At 41.6% G+C, this 7,201-nt stretch overlaps 1 protein-coding gene across 1 annotated transcript in view; it reads right to left on the bottom strand.

Annotated features, from left to right (window-relative positions):
• Positions 1–7,201, bottom strand: part of SHC4 (SHC (Src homology 2 domain containing) family, member 4) — a 193,739-nt gene that overhangs the window by 171,569 nt on the left and 14,969 nt on the right.

Here is a 7,201-nt window from a genome sequence, read left to right as displayed (position 1 = left end):
ATAAGCAGAAGCTAAGGGATTTTGCCAAAGCCAACCCTGCTATGAAAAACATCCTAAAGGAAGTTCTGTGGACTGAGAACCAACAAGAACACATAACAACTACAGAATGACATACATGGCAGCATCAACCTGAACTCAGTCGACAAATGAAAGCGTCAAGAACAGAATAAAATTATATGAACAGAGGATCTGGGAGGTCACTCTATGATCAAAACAATTATAATCTGAAAGAAGGTAAACACAGAAGAACAGAGATCCAGGTGGTGGGAATGTCAGGTAGATTACAGGATAAAATAGACTGTCTTAAATGGAGGGTACAACTAATGGAATATAAGGTAACCACAACAATGGAGTTGAGCTTGGGAGTTTAGTTTGGGGGTTGGGGAGGGCAATAAAAGAAGGGAGAGGAGGTGGAAGAACAAGATAGACAGGGGAACACTGAGACAGGTTTACATGGCCTAAGTGGGATAGAGGTAAATAGTGATGCATGCTCAACCTTGGAACAACAGGGCTCTGGGATACAGGGATCTAGGTATAGCTTGAAGAAGCGAAATAATACTAAAATGCTTTATGGTCTTATGAATATTTGTTTCTCTTGCCTACTATTGTAAAATAGACACTTGAGTGGTATAGAACGGGATGTTGGGAAACATGAGTAGAGAAAACTTGTAAGCCCGTCTTTAGCTTATAACTGATTGGAATACCTAAAAGGGATTCTAGAACTTGTCTAGTGAAATAGGCCTTGTGTAAAGACTTTACAGAGTATAGGAACTTAGGTGGAATCCTGAGTCCCATCCAGAACCTAATGAGGTGAGACATTCCCACTAGAAAGGACAAGCAGACTGGAACAGCTACAGTGACAGAAGATACATCTTCAAAGAAAGGTCATCAGGAAAAACTCAAAACAAAAATGTCAGCATGACAGGCTACTACAAGAATAAGCCAGGAAGACATCAAGGCTAGTAATCAAGTTCCTTCAGGACAAACTCCCCTCTAAGACTGAAACTCAAAGGGAACACACAAATAAGCATGTAAACTTGCTGGCGATCACATTGGTCTACTGGTATGTGGAAGAGGGGGAACGGCAGCAATGAAGAAATGGGCTGAGTTCAACCACAGTCCATTGACTCCCATTGACCTGGAGATGAGAGAGAGAAGAGAAAGGGCTGGTGGGTCCAAAGTGTGGTGAGACCTGAGGACACTTAGAGCCTGTGGACAAGGACATAGCCACAGAGGGCTATAGCTGAGAGTGAAGCATCCAGCTGATTTGAAGTGAGGGGAGATGTACAAGAACACCCAAACTTGCAGACACTACCCATTTGACCTAGCCTTGATGGCTTGATAATCAGAACTCCACTTGAAGAAGATTACAAAAAAAAAAGCACATTTTTAAAAAAATATATATATATAAAGGAAACAAGGGTAAATTGCTACAATTTGATGAACCTGACCTATACTCAGAGTGGTAGTTACTCTAAATACCAACAGAGGGAAGGAGTCTTCACATCAAATATCAATGCCATCCCCTCTGTATACAGGGTAGATAGGACGGGCAACTTAGACACTGGCTAGCTATAAGGGGGCGATTAAGGCACGAAGTGACTGGCTTACAAGGTTTCAAGAGGGAGTTTAGTTTAAGAGTGTGGGGACAAAGAAAGAGTCCCCACTGAATAGATTTCATGGTGTCTAGATGGGTCTAGTGAAAAGAGATGGGGATAAAATTCGTATGATTCAATAGTGAATAATTGTTATCATGACTAATTGCTATCGTCACAATTGTAAAGGTAGAAATTTTGTAACAAAAACAGGGGAGTGGTTAATCTTACAGTCCAGAAACAGAGGACCCTAGGACCATCAAGAGAGGAACGCACAAGTAGAATGTGGGACCTTATCCAGAGAAGCAGCTACACCAGAAATGGAGGCAGAGATGGGGGCATGGTGAGGGGGAGCAGCTGAGGACTCTAGATTCATGGGAAGAGAGGGACTAAGAGCTGGTTGCCAGGAGCAAACATGCAGAATGTGGCCTTTGGAGATGTAAATTATTATATATGCCTGAGTGGGGGTTTTTTGTTTGTTTTGTTTTTTTTAAAAAAGCTAAAGTGGATAGAGAGAAATACTGTTAACTGATGGGACATGAAGGGGATTATAATCATTGTAATGAAACAAGGTGTATGATTTGTTGAATGTAAAACTGATGATCTGCCCTGTACACGTTCACTCATTCCACAATAAAAACCTTAAAAAAAAAAAAAAAAGAAAGAAAGCTACTAAGGACATATTAATCTGTCCTTGTAACAAACTACAATCTAATTTGTTTAATATTTATAAATTCTATGAAGATACAAAGGCACCTGTCATGATTGAATTGTGTCTCCCCCAAAATGTGTGTCAGTTTCCTGGATCATGGTTCTCAGTGGTTTGACAGTTATGCAATAATACCCCGTGATGTGATAAACCAGTAAGAGATTAAGGGTGTGAGATACCACCCTTAATCCTACCACAGCCCCGATCCTATGTAAGGGAGATTCCTAAGGGTGTGGCATGTGAAGCCTTTTATCTTACAAGAGATCAAAGAAGAGAGATATAAGCAGACAAAAAGAGACCAGATGTGGCAATGCAGGATAATACACCAGACGCCAAGGTTGATTTGAACAACAAGGTTGGTGGTTCAAACCCACCATCCATTCCTTGGAAGCCCTATATTCGACAGCATTTAACAACAACCACTACCAAGAAAAAAGAGCTAGGAGTGGAGTACATCCTTTGGACCTGGGGTCCTCACAAAAGTTCCTGTTGTTGTTGTTAGGTACCATTGGGTTGGTACCGACTCATAGCGACCCTATGCACAACAGAATGAAACACTGCCTGATCCTGGGTCAACCTCACTATTGTTGCTACATTTGAGTCCATCGATGCTGCCACTGTACTGTGCCAATCCATCTTGCTGGGGGTCTTCCTCTTTTTCTCTGACCCTCTACCTTACCAAACATGATATCCTTCTCCAGCAAATGATCCCTCTTGACCTCAAGGAGCACTCTGGCTGTACTTTTTCCAACACAGATCTGTTTGTTCTTTTGGCAGTCCATGGTACTTTCAATATTCTCCTCCAACACCGTAATTCAAATGCATCAATTCTTCTACAGTCTTCCTTATTCACTATCCAATTTTCACATGCATATGAGGTTATTGAAAATACCATGGCTTGGGTCAGGCGCACCTTCGTTCTCAAGCTGACATCTTTGCTCTTCAACACTTTAAAGAGGTCTTGTGCAGCAGATTTGTCCAATGGAATCAAACATCATTTGATTTCCTAGATGCAGGGAAAGACTGATGCCAAGACACATGGAGATCTCCAAAGAATACTGGGCCTACGGATGCTGAAAGGAGTCAAGAACCTTTCCCCACAGCCCACAAAAAGAAAGCCTTCCCTTAAAGCTGGCATCCTGAGTTTGGATGTCTAGCCTCCTAATCTGTGAGAGAATCACCTTCTGGTTGTTAAAGTCATCGACTTGTATTTCTGTCATATCATCATCAGATAACAAAGAGGGCACTACCGTATAATATATAAATTAATGTTAAGAAAAACCAAAGTGTCTTCACTTATTCTTAAGCTGGTAAAAACACTGATAACAGTTTGGGGAAACTCAAACTTCTCATTTTGGTTTTGTTTTTTAACTTTATTAGTAAAGGGAGAGGCTTAGGGCCAATAGATGATTTCCCTTTTTAGTGTGGGTTCTTTTTCTTAATCTTTTACAATAATGGCCTTATGCACTATTTCTCTTTTTGTGACTGACTAATTTCACTCAGCATAATGTCCTCAAGGTTCATCCATGTTATGCGGTGATGTACAACTTCCTTGTTATTCTTCAAGGTAGCATAATATTCCATTGTGTGTATGGACCAAAGTTTGTTTATCCATTCTTCCACTGATGGGCACTTAGGCTCTCTCCATCTTTACGAATTGTTTCTTTATTCCATTTCCTTTGTCATGATCCTTAGTATAGATACTTCTCACCTCACTAGCTTTTAAACTCATCAGCTGCTCCTGGGAAACGCTATACAGGGTCGCTATGAGTTGGAACCCAACTCCACGACACTTATTAACAACAACAAGACGGAGTTTGGGGGAACTTCTGGTGTGGCACTGTGGATCAGCACTGGGTTGTCAACCACAAGATCAGCAGTTGAAGTTCACCAGCTGCTCCTCATAAACCCTATTCAGATTGCTAAGAGTCAGAACTGAACCAACCAACAGCACTTAACAACAACAACAAGGAGGTCTGAGGAGTCCTGGTGTGGTGCTATAGGGTAAGCACTGGACCACAACATCAGTTTAAACCTCAAGGTCAGAGGTTCAAACTCACCAGCCACTCCTTGAAAACCCTATACAGGTGGCTTGAGTCAAAAACAGACATAATGACACTTAACAACAAGGAGTTCTGAGGACTCCTGATGTGGTACTGTAGGATCAGCACCGGACTGCAAACCATAACATTGGCAGTTCAAGTCCACTAGATAGCTGCTCCTTGGAAACCCTATATTCAAGGTAGCTAAGAATCGGAACCGACTCAACAAGGAGTCCTGATGTGGCACCGTAGGATAAGCACTGGACTATTAACCACAAGGTCAGTGGTTGAACCCCACCCCCACCCCGCCCCACTGCTGCTCCTCAGGAACCCTATACAGGGTTGCTATGAGTTGGAACTGATTTAACAACAAGGTACTACAGGAGAAAGATGAGGCTGTCTGCTCCCATAAAGATTTCAAGAACATGTCTTATTCACATGATGTAATAGAAAGAGAACTGGGTTGGGAGTCAGAAGAACTGAATTTCAGTCTTTGGTCTGCTGCTGATGAGCTCTGCGACCTTGGATAACTCACAATGAAAAAAGTATCTGGTCCTGGTGTGACGCTGTGGGTTAAGGGGCTGGACCACAAAGTCAGTTTGAACCGCAAGGGCATCAGTTCAAGTTCACCAGCCGCCCCTTGGAAACCCTGCACAGGGTTGCTATGAGTCAGAACTGACTTGACGGCACTTAACAAAAGCAACAACAATAACAATGCTGAGAAGAGAGGGAAAGAAATAATAGCCTTCCAACCTGCAGTTAGGAATCGCATGTGACAAAGTAGGACTGTCCCAATGGGTTTTCTAGGCTATCATCTTTACAAAAGTTGGTCACTATGTCTTTCTTCCTCAGAGCTACTGAGTAAACAACTAACCTAATGTTAGCAGCCAGGGATTTACAAAGGGTTAAGCTTTGTATCACCAAGGATCCTTAGAGTTAGCTCTGGCAGGGAGGAGTTTGAATTATGCATTTCACCATTTTCCAATGAGTGATTCGCTTAAATTATTCTCTGATTACGTTAAGGAGGTAAAAACCCCATTTCTAGGATTATCCTGGGCACCTGGGTTTCTCCTCAAGTCTCTTACTCTCTGGCACTTCTTCCTCTCAACCGGAAGTTTCTAACCTCAAGACAGACTCAATTATTAGAACTTAATTGTAAATTTGTTGTTAAGACCTTTCATTTATTTCCCTTTGGAAATGAGGTACCGATAAAGGGTAGGATATCAAGCTAGTTTGTGAACAACCATTTATCCCAGAATGTTCCTGAATTAAGGTAGAACCTGCAGCTAAGGTGACTCTCAGCAACACGTGGCTCATTTGCCTCATTTCTACCGCCCACCCTTGAGATCCTAATCTGACAATCATAGGAGTTCTGTTTGAGGGTTTATAAGTGAACTGTAAGTTTTAGAGTCTGTGGATTTGAAAGTGGAGAAAGAAAACCTAAGGAAGTTACAAGTTGTTGTTGTTGTTAGGTGCCATTGAGTCGGTGCTGACTCATAGCAACCTTATACACAGCAGAATGAAACACTGCTCAATCCTGGACCAATCTCACTATTGTTGCCACACTTGAGCCCATTGATGTTGTCACTTTGCCAATCCATCTCACTGAGGGTCTTCCTCTTTTTCTCTGACCATCCACCAAACATGATATCCTTCTCCAGCGACTGGTCTTTCCTGACAATATGTCTGAAGTATGAGAGACGAACTTTGGCCATCTTGGCCTCCAAGGAGCACTCTGGCTACACTACTTCCAACACAGATCTGTTGGTTCTATGGGCAGCCCATGGCACTTTCAATATTCTCCTCCAACACGATAACTCAAAAGCATCAATTCTTCTACGGTCTTCCTTATTCGTGCTTTAACATGCATATGAGGTTATTGAAAATACCATGGCTTGGATTAGGCACACCTTAGTCCTCAAACTGGCATCTTTGCTTTTCAACACTTTAAAAAGGTCTTGTGCAACAGATTTGCCTAATGCAATACGTCATTTTATTTCTTGACTGCTGCTTCCGTGAGTGTTGATAATTGGTCCAAGAAATCCTTGACAACTTCAATCTTTTCTATCTTGATAAGAATGTTGTTTGTTGGACCAGTGCTGAGGATTTTTATTTTCTTTACATTGGGATGCAATCCATACCGAAGGCTGTGCTCTTTGATCTTCATCAGTAAATATTTTAAGTCCTCTTCAACTTTCAGCAAGTCAAGGTTGTATCATCTGCATATTGCAGGTTGTTAATGAGTCTTCCTCCAATCCTAATGCCACATTTTTATTCATATAACCCCAGCTTCTGGGATTATTTGCTTAGCATACAGGTTGAATAAGTATGGTGAAAGAATACAACCCTGCCGCACTCCTTTCTTAATTTTAAGCCATCCAGTGTTCCCATGTTCTCTTCGAACAACTTCATCTTGGTCCAGGTGCAGATTCCTCATGAGTACAATTAAGTTTTCCAGAATACTCATACTTCTCAATATTGTCCATAGCTTGTCATGATCCACACAATCAAAAGCCTTCGTGTAGTCAATAAAGCACAAGTAAACATCTTTTTTATGTTCTCTACTTTCAGCCAAGATCCATCAGACATCAGCAATCATATCTCTTGTTCCATGGCCTCTTCTGAATCCAGCTTTAACCTCTGGAAGTTCTCTGTCAGTGTATGCTTGCAGCTGTTTCTGTATTACCTTTAGTAAAACTTTACTCGCATAGGATATCAAAGAGATTTTCCGATAATTTCTGCATTCCGTTGGGTCACCTCTCTTTGGAATGGGCACAAATCCAGATCTCTTCCAATCAGTTGGCCAGATAGTTGTCTTCCAAATTTCTTGGCAGAGATGAGTGAGTGCCTCCTGT

The sequence above is a fragment of the Chrysochloris asiatica genome, unplaced genomic scaffold, assembly GCF_000296735.1.
Source record: "Chrysochloris asiatica unplaced genomic scaffold, ChrAsi1.0 scaffold00004, whole genome shotgun sequence".
Taxonomy (NCBI): domain Eukaryota; kingdom Metazoa; phylum Chordata; class Mammalia; order Afrosoricida; family Chrysochloridae; genus Chrysochloris; species Chrysochloris asiatica.
The sequence above is the reverse complement of the archived record's forward strand: the minus strand, read 5'-3'. Positions and strand labels throughout refer to the sequence as shown.